Raw genomic sequence first — 18166 nt, forward strand, 5'->3', positions numbered from 1 at the left:
AAGGTTTTATTGGCATTGTATGGTGAGGCATGACACCAAAGATTACGAAACAGGCATTTATTTTATGTGATATTTACCAAAATCCAGGTTATAATTGCAATATAATAATTTTAAAACAAACAAAATATAAATCAAGTGTACTTTCCCATATGTATGTCATACTTGAATGAAAAGTTTGCTTAAAAACAATAAATCTAATGTTGACTTTTTGGAAGTATAATGTTTCCAATAAAATTGCGTGATAGCATGACAAGACACCCTTCACTTCACATTTGACGTTTGCAGCGCTATTATGTTTTGCAAAAGGTAATTGATGGCTTCGGGGACCGTCCTGAGGGTCTCTCTTAATCCTTCGCTATTTGTATCAGTCAGGATTGCATTTGACAGAAACCCAATTTAGCAACTCAAACAAGCTAAGAGCTTATTTTTCTCATATGACAAAAACTCCAAGGGCGGATGGACATGCTGGGGGGCCGTTGCTCAAGGAAAGCCCCGCAGATGCGGCTCCTCCGGCTTCCCGCTCGGCCGTCCTCGGGGTGCTCCTGCTTTCCTCCTTGCCTTCTCCAGAGGGCTGCTGCACCTCCAGGCACCATATCCACGGGGCAACTCAAAGAAGGGGGGCGGGACTCAGTGCAAAGATGTTCTTACTAGCTGAGGCTCTCCCTTATTTAGCAGCAAGACAATATTTTTCACAGAAACCCCACGAGTAGACGTTCTCACTGGCCAAAATGTCACATGGCTACTCCTGATGTCAAAGAAATCTGGGACATAGAATTTTTAACTGAGCACATCACCCCACTGATGAAAATCGGGTGGCTGTCAATAGAGGAGAATGAATATCTGGTGGCCATTAGCAGCTTCTGTCACAATAACCAAAACGTTCTCTTTCCCTCTTTTTTAATTTTGGTAAAATTTCTCTTGTCCGTTGTTTACTACTCTTAGTGGTTCTGCATGTGCTTCTAGGAACTCTCCAATATCACGTTTTAAATCAAAATTCAGGAGCACCTGGGGGTCTCGGTGGTCGAGTGTCTGCCTTTGACTCAGGTTATGACCCCGGGTCTCGGGATCGAGTCCCAGATCGGGCTCCCCGCAGGGAGCCTGCTTCTCCCTCTGCCTGTGTGTGTGTCTCTCTCTCTCTGTGTCTCTCATGAATAAATAAATAAAATCTTTAAAAAAGAAATTCAAATGTATTTTTATTAAAAAACAATTAAAATCCTATATATTGATTTATCCTACTGCATAATACCCTACATTTTTTAAAGATTTATAGTTCCAAAAAAAATTTATAGTTTCACTTTGCAATTGAATGGTATTGTATTCCATTATGGAATATTTCTACAACCATCAAAAATGTTGATGTATTTGCCTAAGAGAGATGCTAACTGCAAACTGAGAGGAATGCTTGGGCGGGGATTAATTTTATAACATCTCAGCTCATTGGTACCCAGATTCAAATCATGGCTTAACCTCATAATAACTGAAAATTTGGGCAAACTACTCAACTCTTCTGTGCCTGTTTCCTCATTTGCGTGATGGTTTATCAGTTATCTCTTTCTATAACATAAGTCACTCCAAAAAATTTTAACCAACTATTTTATTCTTTCACAATTCTGTGACTCAGTGATTTGGGTTAGACTCATCAGGGTGGTTCTTCTGGGGCTCTTGCCTGCATTACTCATGCAGCTGGTAACTCATCTGAGGCTGGATGTTTGAAAATGGGCTCAGTCAAGTGTCCAGTGACTGGTGCTTGGCCACAAGTCTTCAGAAGACGAGTTCAGCTTTCTTCACATGATGGTGGGAGCGTTCCAAAGGGGCAAGAGCGAGGTATCAAGGCCACTTGTGGCCCAGCTTGAATATCACAAAAATAATTCAGCCACATTCTGTTGTCAAAGCACATCACGAAGCCAGACGAGATTCAATGTATTGAAAAATAGACTCTACCTCTTAAGAGAGGGACTGATAAAGTGATATTGTAAAGGTTATGTGTACCAGGATGGGAGGAATTACTTTTTTTAATATTTTATTTATTCATGAGAGACAGTGAGAGAGAGAGAGAGAGACGCAGAGACACAGGCAGAGAGAAGCAGGCTCCATGCAGGGAGCCCGACGCAGGACTCGATCCCGGGTCTCCAGGATCACGCCCTGGGACGAAGGCAGCGCTAAACTGCTGAGCCACCCGGGCTGCCCGGATGGGAGGAATTATTATAGCCATCTTGGCAACCAGTAATAATCATGACACATAGTTTGTGGTATGGACCTCGAGGATTAATATAGCTGCCACATCGTAGGCGCTCCATGTCTGCTGCTTTTTAAAATCATTATTGTTGTTGTTGTTGCATTAGGACTACTTTTATTTCCCAAAGCAGCCACTTAACTGCAGAGGTTCCAATAATGAATATTCAGATAATTAACCTTTTGTATTATAGCCTCCTATTGTAGTTGTATATTTGTCATGTTCTCTATGTATTCCTGAGATTTTTGCTTTACGTGTTGGACTACCGCATTGTTTGGTACATATGTGTTTATAAAGGTTGTTCTTTTTTTCCTGTGAATTGTACCTTCACATTTCATAATTTCCCTCTTTGTCCTTCAGTATTTTTCCTCTTAGATTCCATGATGATTAATGTTCATATCACCACGATGCTTTCCTTTTGTCTGCATTTTTCTGATATCTCTTTGCTCGTGCTCGCTTTGGCAGCACACATACTAAAACTGATACCTCTTTGCTCAACAATTAATTTTCAACCTTCTTTTGTATCCTTGCTTCAGATGTGTCTCATGTAAACAATTTCTACCTGGATTTTATTTCTTTCCTTCAAATTTGTTAGGAAAATTTATAATTTAACTTGACGGGATGAGCACTGGGTGTTATTCTGTATGTTGGTAAATTGAACACAAATAAAAAATTAATTTATTAAAAAAATTTATAATTTATGATAGATGATATATACTGGGTTTAGCTTCAATTTTATTACATATTAACTAATTTTATTAACCTTTTTTCTAGTTCATGTTTACCTTATTATTGTTATTTTCCCTTTCGCATTTTGTTGCCTCTGTGGATTTGCTCAGGTTTCTCATATTCTCTGCTCCTCTAATCTGGAAATTCTGTGATACTTTTCATTTCCCCTAATGGCTACTTGCCCATCCCTAACAATCCTAGAAAGCCGTATTTCTTAACAGATTGCATTGATTAACTATCGATGTGTAACAAATTCTCCCCAAACTCAGCAGTGTACGGGGAAAGACATTCATTATTTCACAGTTCCTGTGGGTCAGGAGTCCGGGAGTGACATCGGTGGGTGGTCTGGCTCAGGGTTTCTCACAAAGCTGTAATCAAGTGTCAGCCCAGGCTATGGTCATCTGAAGCTTGACTGTTTCTGGAGAATCTTCTTCCAAGCTCACTTGTGTCGCTGTTGGCAGGGGGCTTCAGTTCTTTGTCATGGGCTGATGTCCATGGGGCTGCTCCCAATACAGAGTCAGGGCAGGAAGTCCAGTGCCTTTGATGGCTTAGTCTCAGAGTCACACCCCACCACTGTGTTGTCTGTTGGTCGGAAGTGAGTCACTAGGTCCATGCCACACTCCTCAGAAGGGGAATTAAGCTCCATATCTCAAAGGGAAGATCACTGAAGAATTTGCGGGTATAGTTTTTAAACCACCACGTAAAATAATAATAATAATAATAAATAAATAAATAAACCACCACGTAGCCATATCAGTTTCACATAACTGTTCTTCTATCAAGACGTTTTCTCACCTACTTAGAGGAAAGCCCTCAAGTCGCTTTCTTATGAGCATTCTCCTTGCCATATTCCACCTCCTTCCCCACCTCCGACACCTGGATTTTGCCGAGATCATTCTGAATTCAATTTCCAGGCCACTATTTGCTTCCCTGATCCAACTGGTTTGGGCTGAAGCATCTCTCCAGCAGCCTCCTCAGATGGGGTGCAAGATTTTGCATGCTCTAAAAGCTCTTGCTATCTCCCCAATATGTGAATGATCACCTTGTGTAGATATAGGATTCTTGGGTCAACGTCCTTGTCCCTCGAGACTCTGAAATCACAGTTGTGATTATATGGCAAGAAGGCAGACGAGAAAGCCAATACCAACCTGGTTTTCTTTCCTTTGTCAGTAACCCTCCTTTTTGTCTGGAAGTTTATAATTCAAGAATTACACTAGGGTCTGTCTAAGTATATGTCTTTTTAATTAATCCTCCTAGAACTCTATGAGCCCCTTTAATCAAGGCTTTCTTCAGCTCAGAAAATATTCTTTAATTAATTGTTCAATTATTGTTTTCCCTTTATATATTCTTCTTCTTCTTCTTCTTCTTCTTTTTTTTTCCTTTTTCTGAAACCCCTCTCCTTTGAAGATTAGATTAGATTGCCTGGATTTGTCCTCCGAATCTCTCTCTGGTTTTGTACTGCAATGAGATTTTCTTCCACTTGAACTCCCAGGATACTGACTTATTTCTCGGCAGTGATCATTCTTTCTCTGAGCTCATTGGTTGGACTTTTAAATTGAGAAATCTTTTTTTTTTTTTTTTTAGTTCCTGATAGTCCTCCCACACCCCAGGCCACCCCCACTTCATCTCCTCAAGAATTTTTACTATTTTGTTAATGCTCTCTTCCTTCCTCAGTAGAGCCCGCTCTTCTTTTCAGTTTGGACCGCCTCCCTCAGGGTCCTCAGTTCTCTTGGATGGGGAGTCAGTGGTCCTGCTTCCGCTTGGCTGGGACACTGAGAAGGATTTCTCCACGACCAAACTTGACTCGGGCTCCGCTGAGCATTTTTGTAACAAGGCTTCGACTTTTGGACTTCTGTGATTGTCTCTGCATTGTCTGATTTTAGCAAAAATCCTGCTGAGACAGTTTAACCCCCTCAATATCTGATCCCCCTTGAAATCTGGTTCCTCATCCTCCACCATCCTCCAGATGATGTCTGATGGGCCCGGCCTCCTGCGGCTGGAGTCCTGCTAGGTCTGTTTAGCCAGAACCTTGCTAACCCCCCATGTTCACTAAACCTCCATCCACTGACCCCCACCTGCTCCTTGGCTATAAATTCTCTTTTTTGTTGTTGTCTTCGGACTTGAGGCCAGTCTCTCCCCTCCAGGCCAAGACCCCGTTGCAGTGGGCTCTACTTCTATTTCCATGCCCCCAACTTGAATAAAATCTGCCTTGCCATTTTTAACAAGTGCCAGGAATCCTTTCTTCTTTAGCAACACGGTATGGGCCAGGCTGCTGGCATCTCCCAGGCAGTGGCAAACCAGCACTGCGGTTCACCCCTCGAGGGCGGCAGTGCAAACCTGCGTGTTGTCACCCTTCCACCGAGCACCCAAGGAACGCAGCCTACTGGGCCAAGTTCCCAGTTATGGGGCTGGAAGGGACTAGGGCAGAGGAGGGCAGAGAGGCTCCCGCAGTGCCGGGAGGGGGGTAGCCTCCTCACTCCCCAGTGCTCCATTGGGTTGGCTTCTCCCAAGTGCCTCTAGGGACTTTGGAAGGGAAATCAAGATGAAAGGTCCCCACCCACTTTTAAGTGTGAGCTGGGGAGCCAAGAGGAGCCAGGGCGCCAGGCGGGAAATCTGAACCAGAGGGCCGGGGGCATATTAGAGCAGCCTGGGGGAGCTTCCAAGGGAAGGAACCCCAGGCTGCAATCAGGTCAATCAAATCAAATCCCCTGCGGGGTGCAGGGTGGGGGTGGGGGGCTTCAACCTCCACATTTACAAAACTCTACACAGGTGGCTTCTGCTGGGCAGGCAGGAACGGAAGCACCGGCCTCAGGAGGTTGTCTGAACCAATCGGACCTAGGTCTGGGGAGTGTGTGTCCACCCCACTTGGTAAATGGTCACACCCCCCTGTCTGTGGACATGTGTGTCAAGTCCCCGACTGTCGTACCTTTGCTGTGCCCCAGCACCTAGCGCGCTGCTTGACGCTCAGCACCAAGAGTGAATGAGCGCGTAAATCTGTATTTTAACATGATCCTAGGACTGCAGAACCAAGAGGCCCCTCAGCCCCACGCAGTCAAGGGCCCCATGCACACACTCGACAGGTGGAGAAACCAAGGGGCAGAGCAGGGGCTCCCTGGAGCTCCAGGGGCCTAGGGCCCAGGCCGGCAGGATGGTGACACCCATCTCCCTGCTGCTCCACTCGCCTTATTTTTGGTTTCTTGCACGTTCTTTACACACCTGCGCACAGGTGAGGAGAGGCACACAGACTGCCGTGCCACAGCTTGGGACGCGTGGGCATCACACCGCACGGCTTATAGGCAAATTCTGCTTTATGCTGGGCCCGTGTTCCAAGAATGGGTCCGGGCATAAACCCTGTCTTGGCAAACGGAGTCCAGCTCAACCAATATTCGTTGAGCGCCCACTAAGTGCCAGGAACTGTTTCGGTGGCCGCTGCTGGGATGCACCAGTGAACAAAAGAGAGAAGCCAGCCCCGCCCCCGCGGGGTCACATTTTAGTGGGGTGCTGGATGGTCTCCGAGATGGCAGCCCAGGAGTCCACACCTGGTGCACACGCTCCTCCTCCCGTCTGAGGGCTCCAAGTCCCTCTCCTTGAATCCGGGCCTCCCTCGTGACTCGCTTTGACCGACAGGACAGAGCGGAGGCTGTGCCAGCTGTGGGCCAGCAGGAGAACTGGCAGCTTCTGGTGTTGGTCTCTGGGAAGCCCCGAGCCCAACATAAGACGTCCGACCACTGTGCCCGGAAAGGAGCCCAGCCCGGCCTCCGCCGCCGCAGCCTCCGGACACACGAGCAATGCCACCCTGGCATTCCGGCGGCAGCCCGGCTCCGCGGCCAACGCGGCATCTGAACGCCCCGCCAACGTCCCGCGGGACAGCAGACCTGCCCACCGAGCCCAGCCACCCACTTAGGCAGTAGAAATAATAAATTGCTGTTGCTTTAATCTACTAATTCATGGGCTGGCGGTACCGACAGCTAACGGAGGGGAGGCAGATAATAATAAACAATAAGCGTAATGAATAGGCATTATTTATTATTAAGCACATTATTTATTGTCAGTTTTCACTGGCTTTGGCTTTATGTCCATGAACACCCTCCATCCTTTTTTCTTGGGGCTAAACAGCCCCCACCCAGGACTCTCTCTGTGGGGCGCAAGCCGATGGCCGAACAGTCCCCAGCGTGTGGCCCCGAGACATGCCCCCGAGCTCTCTGAGTGCCTGGCACACAGTAGGTGCCTTCTCGGTGCATTGGCAAGCCTCCCCGCAGCTTCGGCGCTCACTGTAGCTGTCCGCACCCCGCCCTGCTCCCCCGGGGGAAGGAGGACCCCACGAGGACCCCCGTCTCCAGGCTGTGGAGCCTCACCCCCACTCCCCGTGCCCCGAGAGCACCTGCAGGGCAGGTCTCCAGGCAGCTCCAGGAAGAGCACTGGCTGCAACTTCTCCAGGGGCCTCAGCCTCCTTCCCGGGGTTCACGACTCTGTTCCTCCCCGGGGGCGGGCACGCTACTCCGCTAAGCCAGGCTGTGTAGGTCCTAACGGTGGCTGCAGCGACTGGTTCAGAAATGGGCTCCTAACCCAAGCCCATCCAGCCAGAGATGAGCTCGGAATTGTTGTGTTTCTGGGAGGGAAGATTCCCTTTTTCACGAGGCTTTTTCATAAGGATGGTGTAAGCCTGGAGCTGCTGGGTTGTAGTAGGAAGAAGGGGGTGGGGGGAGGGAAGGGAAGGAGGAAGAGAGCTATTGACTGAGACAGACAAGCAAGAGGGCTGATGACAGCGCCGGAGCCCCTGGATCTAGCAGTTCCTGAAGCTGACCTTATAGACAGAAGGAACTCACCCCTTCGGGCCGTAGATGCTTCCCTGCATTCTGAAGAGCACAGGTCATATTTAAGGGAGCCCAGCACGCTTTGCTGGAAGGTACAGGACCTACTAAGAAATACCATTTACAAGCAAACAACTAAAAGTCACTTCTATCTGCGAACAAGGGCCTTGACGGTAGTGCTTGGGGCTCGTGGGTCAGGCCCGTGTTGGTTGTGGGTGACGGAAGACTGATTTTAACTTCTTACACAAGCAGGGCGCCTCCCCCGGCACAGAGAGGACGGGGGTGGTTCTACCTCCAGGAGGAGCTGGGTCCAGACACCGGGACCCTGGGGACCGTCTACACGTCCTCCTTTCTCTGGGCGCATCAGAGTGGTTCCGCTACGGCTGACTCTCTCCGGTGTCGGGGGTCACGGCCCCGGGCAGGCCCCAGCTTCCCTCCTCAGAGCCTCTGTGGTCAGAAAGAGCAAGTCTTTCCCTTCTGACTGCGGTTAGAGAAGTCCTGGCGAAGGATTCGGATGGGGTCAGCCGGGGGTCGCGCACGGCCCGTGGCCACGCTCAGGACCTGCCGTCACAGGCAGGGAGAGGGAGGCCGGAGCCAGCCCTGCCTGTGCTTGGAGAGGACAGAGGAAGAGCTGCGACGGGCCTCCGGGTGGCGGGGGACGCCCCGTGGGGCACAGCCAGCCCCAGGTCTCATCACGCCAGTGTCCAGCCGGGGTGCCCCGGGGCTCAGAACTGGGGCCCAGACTGCGTTATGTCCCACCGGGCAGGGGGCCCGCAGTCTCGGGGGGCGGCGGGGAGCCCGGACAGGAGGCCGGCTTGCCTTTGAATTATGCAGAGTGGAGTGCCAGGGTGGCTTTGATGGTGTTTAATTAAATATTTGCCACATTTAATTAATTAAATATTTAAATGTTAAATACGAAATCAGAGGTGCCTAAGTGGACACTATATCTCAGTAGCGTTAGTCATCCCACAAACCCCTGAAGGACTCCGGGGGACACTCGGGGAGCGTCATTAATTAATCAGTGGCCGAGGCGCCCTGGGCGCTGCAGCCTCAGAACGTCATGTGGCTCAGGCAGGGGGTCCCCGCGGGGCGCCGGGGAGGTGGGAGCGGCCCAGCCGGCCCTGGGTGCCCAACCTGCCCGCGGCTGCACGCACACCCACACACCTGCCGCCTCCTCCACCTGAACAGCGTCCCGATGCCGCAGTTCCGCCAGGACAGCTGGGCGCCAGGGCCCCAGGCCTGACCCGGCCACTGCCCGCACCCCGGCCTGGGAGCCCTGGGGGCCCTGGGAGCCCTCGGACAGCTTCGGGCCGGAGGAGGCGCTCCTTCCCGGGGCCCAGCCCTCGGCTCCTGGTGGAGCGGCCCCGCCACCATGGCCCGCCCTGGCCCGCTGGCGTGGGAGGCTCCCGGGGCCACTGGCCTGCCTTGGGGTTCCCTGCCTGGGCAGGGGGGCAGCACAGTCAGCGCCCCGGGGGGGGGGGGGGCGGGGAGGGGACGGCTCTAGGGACAGGTGGGGAAGCGCAGCCACAGACAGCTCTCCGAAGGACAAAGCGGACGGTTTGGGTCGCTGGGGGATTTCCCGCTGCTCCCAAGGTCAAGTCCGGACTCTCCCTCCGCCGCCCCCCAGGGTCCAGCATCGCCCTAAGCCTCCAGGCCCCTGGGCTCCAGTCCAGCCCCACCAGCCTGCTATTGGGTTCTGAGGGCATCGGGTCTGTGTTCTCCGGGTCTTGGCATAATCCGTTCTGCCTGCATCCCTGTGCTGTTCTTCGGGGCTCATCTAAGGTGTCAACGCCTCGGGGAGGCCACTTGCCTGAACTGCGGATCCCGATGGGGGAGGTGCGCAGGCGGATCCAGCCAGGGGCTACCGGACAGCCACCGGCCGCCCTATCTGGCTTCGGGCCGTGCCGCATGCAGGGCCGGGCTGCCAGGACCTCCCCCAGGCTGTGAGCTGCCAGCCCAGGGGCACAGAGAAAGGCGCCCAATGGAGGCTCCCAAGTGCCACCTACTGGCCACTGAAGAGGGAAGGCTGGGGTGCTGCCTGGAATGGGGACTTGCAGGCCAGAGCCTCCCTCCCTCGCTTCTGGGGGGGGCGCCCCTGAAAGGTGCAGGGAGGGGAGCCCGGCCCAGTCGGTGGTTGCCGGGACGTTCTTTGAAACAAATGAGAAAGAGAAGCCGCAAAGAAGTTACCAGAGCCCAGGGCCTATTTAAAATGTTTGTGGGCAGCCCGGGTGGCCCAGGGGTTTAGCGCCGCCTTCGGCCTAGGACATGATCCTGGAGACCTGGGATCGAGTCCTGCATCGGGCTCCCCGCATAGAGCCTGCTTCTCCCTCTGCCTGGGTCTCTGCCTCTCTGTCTCTCTGTGTCTCTCATGAATAAAGAAATCAAATCTTAAAAGAAAAGAAAACGTTTGCAACGAGCAACCCAACAATTTTCAACAGCAAGATACACACACTGCAAGCGATTATGCTCTTTGCAAGGTAACGGAAGAACCTACGCAAAAGCCACCTGCTCCGGGACACTACAGGTGTTGAGTGGGTGTCGGCCTCCCGGGCTCCCGCCGTTCTCAGAGGCCTCTTGGGGAGCTGGCGGCCCCGCAACCCTGCGGCCCTGCGGCCTGGGCAGTGGCCCACGGGCGCCCTGCAGGGGTGACGGCCCAGGCCCCATGCAGGGCAGAGGGGAGCCAGCAGGGCAGCCCAGCAAGCCCACTGCCGCCCCCAGCCCGGCAGAGCCCTGCACCCGCTTCCAGGCTGCACCCCCAGGACGCCCCGGCCCCCTGGGACCCCGCACCCTCCGGCCTCTCCCGCCTTATTCCTTGCCCTTTATAAATATGCATCGGGCCGAGAGATGGGGGGCCTCTTTTTGAGGGAAAATTAGCCACAACGACAAGCTTAGTTATTCATGCAAACCATCAGCCCGCTCCCTGATTATGCAGGACGCAAACTGTGAGCCCAGAGTGGCTGCGCCCTCATCAAAGGCGCTGGGGCGCCCGGCCCACCTCGCGGCCCCTCTGTCCCCGCAGCTCCGCCGCCGCCGCGCAGGCCGCCGGGCCGCCTCCCTCTGACAGCAACGCTCCGCCGCCCGGACCCCTCCACGCTGTATTTTAAAGGATTAATTAACCTTGTGAGATCGGCGGGGAAAGCTCCACCTGGCTATCTGCTGCATGAAAGCGTCCGCGCACCAGAGTATTTTAAGCTCACAGTACAGACCATATGGTATTTCAAAGAACAGAAGTTGAAAGTACAGTACATATTTATTCCTTCCACAGAGAGCATTAAAGGGGTTTAAGTATTTTATTAAAGCCTATATGTGCGGGCATGTGTGTGCGCGTGTCTGTGTGTGTGTGTGTGTGTGTGTGAGAGAGAGAGAGAGAGAGAGAGAGAGAGAAGCAAGCGGAAATAGACTTGCAGCACAGAAAAATACATTACACAGATTTATTTTCATCTCTCTGCCAACCCACCCCATAGCAACAGTGAAAGCTTGGTCTATGTAAACTTGAGAAAACAAGAAATATTTTATCAAATCTTCTCAACTCAGGGCTACTGCCAATGTCTCCTCCTGTTTTGAAGCAGGAGCAGCCTCCTGGGCGTCCAGGCTGCAGGCAGAGGGGCAGGTGTCAGGCGGGGGGTCTGAGACGATCCGGGGCCCAGGCCCCCCCGGGGACCCCCAGGCTCTGCCGTCAAAGCCAGGGCCGCCCGCTGGAGGGGAGGGGCCGGGCTCTCTGTACCCCGCAGGCCTTATCTCGGGCCTGGCGTGAGAAGCAAATAGGAAATAGATACACAGGGCAGGCGGCACTGGCGGCCTCCCTCGAGGAGCTCTCAATCTGGAATTTTGAGAAAAACTCATTGTAGACGTCTTTTAACTCTTTCCCACCTAGCATCCCATCTACCTCGGCTTGGGAACAGCCCCCACCCTTGTCCTTGAGGAGGCCCTCTCTCCATGTCTCAGGCCAGGTGTCTCCCCCGTGACTCTAGGGGTGACCAGTGCTCGAGGCTGGGCCTTCTGAGCCCCCACCCCCTGGCTTCAGAGACTGGTTCAGGGAGGCTCTCAGGACCCCACACACGGACGCGGCTCAGCTCTGAGCCATCTGGGGAATCGCTAGGGAAGTGGCTCTCTTTTCCAGACAAGCTTGCCAGGCTGAGAGCTCGGAGCTCACTGTCGACCTGCCCTCTGTCAAAAATTATTGAGAGTCTGAAGCCGACGTGGATGCCGTCCTAAGGACGACTCCTCTGGGAAGAGGCAAAAATTAAAATTCTAAAAATAAACAAAATGTTTAAAGGAAAAAATAAGGTAGAGCGGGCAAGCCGGTCAGTTGGGCTGCCCAGGATGGGACCGCTGTCTCCTGACCCCGCCACAGCTTTGATCCAATCTAGAGAGGAAAGAGCTCTCCAGGATGCCAGGCGGCCCCCCCTTCAAGGCCTCAGGCTCTACTCGTCGTCCCAAATCTCTGCCGACGGGGGCAGCAGTGAGTCAATGGAACTGTCACCTGAGGGAGGTGGGACCTCAAGGGCAGTGAGGAGGGGCTTACAGCTTGGGGCCCTCCACTCCCTGATACAACTTTTTTCACAAGAAAAGACTCTGTCAAGAAAACCGTGGACTCAGAAATTCATCAGAAGCACACTAGGCCTCGCCTCCCTCCCCATCCTACTGATAAAAAATCTGAATACCAGGAAGATGACTCAGCTTCTCCCTCACCCCAAATTGACCATCTTCAAATCTTTCCCGTCAGTCACATCTCTCGGGGGGCATTTTCCAGCTATAAGATGTACATGGGAAATTGCAATTTTCTCTAATATTCTATAACTTAACATCGAACCTCCTTTTTACACGACGGCAGAAAAGTCAGTCTAATCAGCTCCAGGATTTCTCAAACACTTGGAATTCTGTTCAGTCATTTCAGATTTAAACCCAAGCAATTTATGTTTTCCTCTCCATCCTCTTCTTCATCTGAGTCTCAGTGACTAACAGAGTCATGGCATTGGGGACGTTGGCAGGGAAAGAGTTCTTGGTTAGCCGATGTCATTTCTCAGAGGTTCTGCTCTGTCGGGGAAAAAAAAAACCCTATCTGATCAAGCCCTCTGTAGGTGACAAGCACAAATTTTACCAACTGAAGGCACTGGAGAGGGACGAAATGGCAGACACTGAGAGAGAGTCCATACTTAGGGCAGCGAACAGCACTGGACAAGAGTCCCATTATGGGTTTAGTCTGGTGGCAGGTTCCCGTCTGCCCCACACAGGGCGCCTGAAACTTGGATAGAAAACTCTGGATAGAAAAGTACTTCTGGGGGCACCTGGGGGCCTCAGTGGATGAGCATCTGCCTTTCGCTCAGGGCGCGATCCCAGGGTCCTGGGATCGAGTCCCACATCAGGCTCCCTGTGAGGAGCCTGCTCCTCCCTCTGCCTCTGTCTCTGCCTCTCTCTCTGTGTCTCTCATGAATAAATACATAAAATCTAAAATAAAAAAAAAAAGTACTACTGGCTTGAAGAACCAGGAGTTAGGGCAATTCCAACAACCAAAAAGTAACTGGGGAAATACAAACAAAGAGAGAGAACCATAGAAGGGGAGTTCCCATATTTGTGTATAAAATGCCTGAGTCACTGGCCAATGCCAGAGCACGGATGAGCGAGGCAGTCACAAGTAGCCCAGCAAAAGCTGAAAGAACTGACATTCCAGCTTCTATCACCTTCAGGGAAAGAGTTTATAGTTTCTATTCAACAAAGTTAATTCCCTGCTTAAATAAAAATGAACATTCTTCAGAGGACTATAATAAAGCCACAGTATCTATTAACATATCATCACAATGTCCAGGATAAAATCCAAAATTATATGACATACGAAGACACAAGGAAACATGACCCACGTTCTGGAGGAAGGGCCATCAATGGATACGGATCGTAAAGTGACCTTAGATGTTGAAATCAGCAGTCATTTTAAGGCAGTTATTATTATAAGCATGCATATGAACATAAAGGAAAATACGATAATAGTAACTAAAGACAAATAGTCTCAGGAAAGACATAGAAAGTATAAATAACCAAAAAACTGATGTCATCTTCCTATGTGTGGAGGAAAACCTACTGATTATAGTCAAGACGTCTATACTTGCTGGCATCAGCTGAGAAGGCCATTTCTCCATCCGATCCACAGTTATCAGACCGTACTAGCCCCTCTTCTTTCTCCTCTTCTAGAATAAGAGGCCCTATCAAGTCTACCAGTCTTTTTCTCGAGAAACATCTCCCACCTTGTTTCAGCACAGGAACATGAGGCTAAAGCCCACAAAATCTGGGGCCCAAGGACACACATACACACATCAAACCAACATCCCTCATGAAAACAGACACAAAACCCATAACAGAATTTTAGTGGATCAAATCAAGAAATACACAAAAGTGAGCTTTATCTAAGAAATTCTAGATTTGTTTAAAAGTAAAAAATCAATGGATTCTCTATACACTAATAACAAAGCAGCAGAAAGAGTAATTAAGAAAATGATCCCTCTTGTGACTGCACCAAAAACATAGGAATAAACTTAACCAAGGAGGTAAAAGATCTGTACCCTGAAAACAATAAAACACTGATGAAAGAAGAGGACAACGGAAAGAAAAGAAAAGACATTCCATACTCATGGATTAAAAGAAAAATACTGTCAAAATGTCCATACCGCCCAAAACAATCTACAGATTTAATGCAATCCTTATCAAAATACCAATAGCATTTTTCATTGAACTAGAAGAAACAATCCTAAAATATGTATGGAACCACAAAAGATGCTGAATAGGGGCACCTGGGTGGCTCAGCGGTTGAGTGTCTGCCTTCGGCTCAGGTCATGATCCTGGGGTCCTGGGATTGAGTCCTGCATCGGGTTCTCCACAGGGAGCCTGCTTCTCCCTCTGCCTATGTCTCTGCCTCTCTCTGTGTGTCTCATATGAATAAACAAATAAAATCTTTTTTAAAAAAAAATGCCAGATAGCCAACGCAATCTTGAAAAAGAGAAACAACAGGAGGTATCAAAATTCCAGACTTCAAGTTATGTAGATTACTACAAAGCTGCAGTAATCAAAACAGTATGGTACTGCCACAAAATAGACACACAGATGAATGAAACAGAATAGAAAGCCAAGAAATAAACCTATGATCATATGGTCAATTAATCTTTGACAAAGGAGGCAAGACTATGCAATGGGATAAAGACTGTCTTCAACAAATGGTGTTGGGAAACGGGACAGCTACATGCAAAAGAATGAAACTGGACCACTTTCTTACACCACACATTCTTACACCACACACAAAAATAAACTCAAAATGGATTAAAGACCTAAATGTGAGACCTGAAAACATAAAAATCCTAAGAAAGAGCACAGGCAGTAATTTCTCTGACATTAGCTATAGCAACATTTTTCTAGATACTATGTCTCCCCAGGCAAGGGGAACAAAAGCAAAAATAAATTATTAGAACTACATCAAAATAAAAATCTTCTGCACAGCAAAGGAAACAACCAACAAAACTAAGAAGACAACCTATGGAATGGAAGAAGAAGATACTTGCAAATGACATATCCAATAAAAGGTTAGCATCCAAAACACATAAAGAACTTACACAACTCAACATAAAAAAAAAATCCAATTAAAAAATAGGCAGAAGATATGAACAGACATTTCTCCAAAGAAGACATCCAGATGGCCAGCAGACACATGAAAACATGCTCAGCATCACCCATCATCAGGGAAATGAAAATCAAAACTACAATGAGTTATGACCTCATACCTGTCAAAATGGCTACAATAAAAAATCCAAGAAACAACAAGTGTTGGCAAAGAAGTGAAAAAAAAAGGAACCTTTGTGTACTATTGCTGGGAATGCAAACTAGTGCAGCCACTGTGGAAGACAGTATGGAGCCTCCTCAAAAAATTAAAAATAGAACCACCATATGATCCAGTAATCACACTACTGGGAATTTACCCAAAGAATACAAAAACACTAATTTGAAGGGAAATATGCATCCTTATTTATTGCAGCATTATTTACAACAGCCAAGATATGGAGGCAGCCCAAGTGTCCATTGATAGATGATTAGATAATGAAGATGTATATATATGTATGGGAATATTAATAATTCATTAGTAATAATATAATATTAATTAATAACATGGTAAAGTGGTGTACACACACACACACTGGAATATTATTCTGTCATAAGAAGAATGAAATTTTGCCATTTACAACAACATGAATGGATCTAGAGAGTGTAAAACTAAGCAAAATAAGCCAATCAGAGAAAAACAAATACCGTATGATCTCATTCATATGTGGAATTTAAGAAACAAAACACACACGGGGTGTGACAAACCAAAAAGCTGACTCTTAACTATAGAGACTAAACAGATGGTTACCAGAGGACAGGTGGATGAGGGGATGGGTGAAATAGGTGAAGAGGATGAAGAGTACACTTATCTGGATGAGAACTGAGTAAATATGGAATTGTTGAATCACTCCATTATATAGCTGAAACTCATATAGCCCTGTATGTTAACTACACAGGAATTAAAGTTTTAAGGAATTAACGGATTCATCATTAGAACCAAATAAAGAAGAAATACCACATGGTCAGGTCATTTCAATGGATCCAGAAGACATGTTTGCAAAATTCAATACCTATTCACAATTTTAAAAGAAAACAGACCATCTCAGCAAACAAGAAATAGAAGGATAGTTCCTCAATCTGATAAAAGCATCCTTGACAAGATTTTGTCTAACACCCTTAATGGGAAAAGAGTGAATGCTTTCCTCCTAAGGTCAGAAAAAAGGAGAAGTTCCCATATTCATCATTGTACTGGAAGTCCTGGCCAATGATATAAAACAGAGAAAGAAATAAAAGGCACACAAATTTAAGAAAACCTAATTAACTTTATTCATGGCAGACATGATTATCTATGTAAAAAGTCCCTTAAAAATACCAAAAAAACCCTCCAAATTAGATTAGAAACTTGTAATTTTATAATCAATACCACTTAAAATGGCATTTAAAAAGTTAAATATTTAGAGATGAATCTATCAAAATATGCTTAGGGTTTGTATGTGTAAATATTAAAGCCATATTGAAAGAAATTAAAGAAGACCTAAGTAAATTAAGATATATACCATGTTCATGGATTGGAAGAGTCGATCCTGTTAAGATACCAGTTCTTCCCAGATTGATTTAGATTCAGGGCAATCTCAATTTATATCTCAGTAGGCATTTCTGTAGCAAATGAGAGGCTGATTTTATATCTTGAAATGCAAGAGATTTAAAATAGCTAAAACACTTAAAGAAAGATGAGCAACTTTGAAGAAGTTTCACTACCTGATTCCAAGACTTATGAAAAAGATGTATTCTACAGAGGCCAAGACGGTATGGCGTTGGTGTATGGATAAACATATAGAACTAATGGAACAGGATAGAGTCCAGAAATAAACCCACAAATATATGATGAATTGATTTTGATAAACATGCCAAGGTCGTTCAGTGGGGAAAGGACAGTCTCTCCAACAAACGATGTTGGGAACCACAGGAGATCCACGTGGGAAACATTCTGAGCTTTGACTCCTACTTCGTATCATACAAAAACTTAACTCAAAGTAGTTAATGGACTGAAACATAAAAAATAAAACTACAGAACTACCAGAAGACTATGTCGGAGAAAATATCTGTGACTTTGGGGTGGGCAAGGAGTTTTTAAAATAGAATACCAAAAAAAACAAAAAAACAAAAACAAAAACAAAAAAAAAACAAGAACCATTAAAGAAAAAAAAAATGATACGTTGAACTTCATCGTATTTTCATCGTAAAATTTTTAATTTCAAAATTAAAACCTACTTTTCAAAATTTCTTGCTAAGGAAATGACAGGGCCAGCCACTGACTGAGAGAAAATATTGTCAGTGTATATACTTGTTGAAGGACTTTCACCCAAACATGAAAATTGTTTAGGACTCCATACTAAGAAGGACAATCACCCCGTTTAAAACTAGAGAAAGATCTGAATAGCCAGTTGACAAAAGAAGGCATAGAAATGGCCGCAAAGCACTTGGAAGGATGCTCTACTCATCCAGGAAATGCAAATGAAATCCAGAGGGGGTGCTCCTGGGGGCTCACAGGAAGGCTGGGGGGTGGGGGACGACCCATCGCCAGCAGGCCAGAGGCTGAGGAGCATATGGAGGAAGGAGAACGCTCAGGCACAGCTGGCCGGAGTGCAAAGTGCACGCATGCCCTGGTACACAGGTGTCAGCTGGACATAAGGGGAAATAAGATTAAATACCTACTCACCACACAACCCAGCAGTCATATTCTAGAAATTTCTAAGAGAGATGAAGGCACAGGCCAACATAAAGCCTTCCACATCGAGGTACACAGCAGCAC

This window comes from Canis aureus, chromosome 1, assembly GCF_053574225.1.
Source record: "Canis aureus isolate CA01 chromosome 1, VMU_Caureus_v.1.0, whole genome shotgun sequence".
Lineage (NCBI taxonomy): Eukaryota > Metazoa > Chordata > Mammalia > Carnivora > Canidae > Canis > Canis aureus.